Genomic DNA, 4,375 nt, shown 5'->3' with positions numbered 1-4,375 from the left:
GGCGGGGGGGGGGGGGGGGGGGGGGGGAGACTGGATCATTGGGAGAATTTCCCACACTCTGGATTTTGTTGATTCTGTCCCTGTGGTGTCATTTAACATGTTCTCTATCTTCTATATTTCCTGTAAATCGGTGGTTGGATCTAATATAGGGTTTCCCAACCTCATCACTATTGATTTCTGGGGTTGGATGATTCTTTGTTTTGGAGGGCTGCCCTGCCCACTGTAGGATGTTAGCAGTGTCACTGGCCTCTACCCACTAGATGCCAGTATTATCCCTCCCCAAGTCATGATAATAAAAAAATGCCTCCGGGTATTGCCAGATATCCCCAGGAGCAAAGTTGCTCATGATTGAGAACCACTGACCTAGAGGCTTGATCAGATGCATATGGTAATATTCATTTTTATGTTAGACAGCTTCAGCAATGATGTTGTATTCTTCCATCAGCAGGCAGATGATGTCTGGCTTTCTGTCTTTTCTGTGATGATCATGCCTAACTTTGTTAGTTTACTGGGGATACAATTTTGTTATCCTTCTTCATTTATTAGCTGGGATTCTCCTCTCTCTCTCTCTCTCTCTCTCTCTCTCTCTCTCTCTCTCTATATATATATATATATATATATATATATATATATATATATATTTGTATTTTTCTGAAGCTGGAAACGGGGAGGCAGTCAGACAGACTCCCACATGCGCCCGACCGGGATCCACCCGGCATGCCCACCAGGGGGCGATGCTCTGCCTATCCGGGGCGTCGCTCTGTCACGACCAGAGCCACTCTAGTGCCTGGGGCAGAGGCCAAGAAGCCATCCCCAGCGCCCGGGCCATCCTTTGCTCCAATGGAGCCTCGCTGCGTGAGGGGAAGAGAGAGACAGAGAGGAAGGAAAGGGGAAGGGGTGGAGAAGCAGATGGGCACCTCTCCTGTGTGCCCTGGCCAGGAATCGAACCCGGGACTTCCGCACGCCAGGCCAACGCTGTACCACTGAGCCAACCGGCCAGGGTGGATTCTCCTCTATATTAAACATCCCCCATGCAGTTATCCAGTGGTATTGTTTACATAGAAAAGGCAGAATAAATTCCTTTGCCAGTTTTCAGAATAATTAGTTGATTCTCAGGCACCCTCTAACAGCAACTAGGTTTTTATTTTTAGTATCAATAATGATACATTTAGCATATTTTTTGTGTGGTTTCATCCACTGCAGTAGTTATCCTTCTCCTTGACTTCTTTCTGATAGCCAACTTTTCTCCTGCTTTCCACACCTCTCACTCATTCTTCGTCACAGAATTCTTGCGGGGCCCCAACTCTCTTCTCGGTCGTCTCTCCCTCTCACTCTGTCCTGTCTTGTTGGATGATTTCATCTGTTCTTGGGCTTCAGTGATGACTTACGTACCCGTAAGGCCAAGACCTGAGTTTGCAGCCAGAACTCGCCCTGGAGCCTCCCAGCATTCCCCTTCGACTCCACTTCTCTTCTCTCACTCTTCCCCGAACCTCCTCCTCCAGCGTCCTCGTTTCGGTGAAACTGCGATGCCATCCATCCATTCCTTCAGGAACTCAAACCTAAAACTCAGATGTCCTTTCTCTTTCCACATCTGGTCACCAGGCGATTTTGGTCATTCCTTTGAGTCTCTCTTTCATAACTCCTAAAGCAGTTTTTGATCTGCCTCCTGTCAACACCTCTAGATTTTCCTTCTGTCAGAGGGCCGACGTTGGCACTTCAGTTAAACCAAACTGTGGTCTCACCCAGAGTGGAACATACTGCCAGTGGGTCTGAGGCCTGGTGGCTCAGAGCAGTGGCTAGTGGGGAGTCAGAAGGAAGGGGTTGAGAAGAAAATGAATGGGACCCCTGGCATCACTTCCGAGAGAGATGAGGTCATCTTCAAAGGGAGCGGAGCCACTGGCCAGCTTGATGAGCGATGGAAAAGGGAAGTGAGGAGCTGGAGCTGGAACTTGATGTTATGGTATTGGACCAAGACATTGAAAAAGCCACTGTTCGTTAGCATTGACCTCTGCTGCGTAGAGTTGCCTTGATCATGTAAGTGTGTAAATCCAAACAGAGAAAGAAACTCGCCATCTATCCAAATATCGGAAGAAAACTGTGAGAATCATAACTTTTTGAGCTGATGAAACAACTCCACAGTAAAAAAGGACCAAAGACAGGAAGTCAACGGAAACAACCCCTGATCATGAATTTTAAAATAACTTTAAAAAACAATTGTGGATAGGAAAGTAGACCACAGATCAGAAACTCAAAACCTCAGAAGAAAAATAAAAAAGCAATGGGCATAGGTGAAAAGGGAACTGACCAAACTTAGGAAAGAATGAACAAAGAGATAAAATCATCAGTTTTGAAGATTGAATTACAACATATCCAAACGAAAATTAACCCCTTGGCAGGGTTTCTCAGTGGGTAGAGCATCATCCTGGCATGCAGAGGTCACGGGGTTTGATCCCCGGTCAAGGCACATATGAAAAGCAATCAATGAGTGCACAGCTAAATGGAAGAAGTAAGTAGGATTCTACTAAAAGACAAACTCCAACCACCTAGGAGATGATTGGGGAAAGAAACTAAAGCAGAAGGACTAGTAGGGAGCATTGAATATCTTTAATTTTGGGTCTAAGACCAAAATGAAAGTGGGGATAAGGGTGGAAGAATCGTATCAAATGGGATGTGCTTTGACAAAGTAGAAGTAACAAAACTTCTACTTTGAAAGTAGAATAAATGAAAAAGAAAGGAGAGAGGAAGAGGACAGTCAAAGAGCTCTTTGTTGCAAAGGCAATTCGTGTGATTCAGTGTCATTTAAAGTTGACAAAGCAAATAGTTGAGGCTTCAATAAGGAAAAAGGAAGACAAAGCATTTTATGAAGGTAACAGTGTAATATAAAGGTAATCACTAGTACAAAAAAAAAACACCTCCCTTGATGCCCAAACAATAATAAAGGCTATGGATCACGTAGTGAAAAAAATGCACTAACTGTAGCACCATACACACAGCAATGTATGTGTCTAACAAGGTAGAATTCAGGAAAAATTAGACCTATCAAAGGACATTATAACGTTAAAAGCTATGATATACAACAAAGAATACTAGTTGTGTTACAGCCTCAACGACTGTATTTGCTTTGTTAATTTTCAGTGATAGTCTTTGATTCCCACCTATAGGTTACAACAGAATCTATAAATCTGAATATATATGGAGTTTTGCACTTTATAAGGAATGACAATAGAGAATACACCTTTTTTCTCACTCAGAAAAATCGGTCTTTTATTATACCATCTGTAATTTCCATAAACCAGAAATAATACAACCTTCTTTCATCACAATGCAATAAAATGAGAAGTTAATAAAGAAAAGATATATGTATTTTAAAGTCTCACAAGGAGAAAAATTTTCTATGAAATGACTCTTGGGGTAAACAAGAAATAGAAGCCAAAATTTCAGAGCCTCTAATAAATGGTTGATGAAATCTATGGAATACATTAAAGTAGTAGCAGGTGAAACATAGCTTCAAATACCGTAACAGATAAAAAGGAATTAGAAATGCAACTGAAAAATCAAAACAGTGAACAAAAGGCAACTTAAATATGAAGATCACACATTAACCATTGAAGAAAACAGGAAAAAGAATAATTGAACAGTATTTTGAGTCTGAAAAGCTCAAAATAGGTAAAATACTAGTTAGCAAAAAGGGAAGAAAGCAGTAATGCATAAAAATAATAGTGAAAATTTAATATTAAAACAATTTTTAGGCCCTGGCCGGTTGGCTCAGTGGTAGAGCGTCGGCCTGGCGTGCAGAAGTCCCGGGTTTGATTCCCGGCCAGGGCACACAGGAGAAGCACCCATCTGCTTCTCCACCCCTCCCCCTCTCCTTCCTCTCTGTCTCTCTCTTCCCCTCCCGCAGCCGAGGCTTCATTGGAGCAAAGATGGCCCGGGCGCTGGGTATGGCTCCTTGGCCTCTGCCCCAGGCGCTGGAGTGGCTCTGGTCGCGACAGAGCGACGCCCCGGAGGGGCAGAGCGTCGCCCCCTGGTGGGCGTGCCGGGTGGATCCCGGTCGGGCGCATGCGGGAGTCTGTCTGTCTATCCCCGTTTCCAGCTTCAGAAAAATACAAAAAAAAAAACAAAAAAAAAACCCCAATTTTTAATATTAAAGACTATTTTGTACAACTATGCAAATAAATTTGAAAACTTAGATGAAATGATAAAGACCTAGAAAAATAACGTTACTAAAATGACTCCAGTAATGACAGTTAAACAGCCTAATTTTCACAAGAGAAATAGGAAAGATTGTCAAAGGACCACCCTATAAAAAAAGCATTAGGTTAGGCCCTGGCCTGTTGACTCAGCGGTAGAGCGTCACCTGGCCTGTGGAAGTCCT

The sequence above is a fragment of the Saccopteryx leptura genome, chromosome 10, assembly GCF_036850995.1.
Source record: "Saccopteryx leptura isolate mSacLep1 chromosome 10, mSacLep1_pri_phased_curated, whole genome shotgun sequence".
Taxonomy (NCBI): domain Eukaryota; kingdom Metazoa; phylum Chordata; class Mammalia; order Chiroptera; family Emballonuridae; genus Saccopteryx; species Saccopteryx leptura.
Note: the sequence above shows the minus strand (reverse complement) of the source record.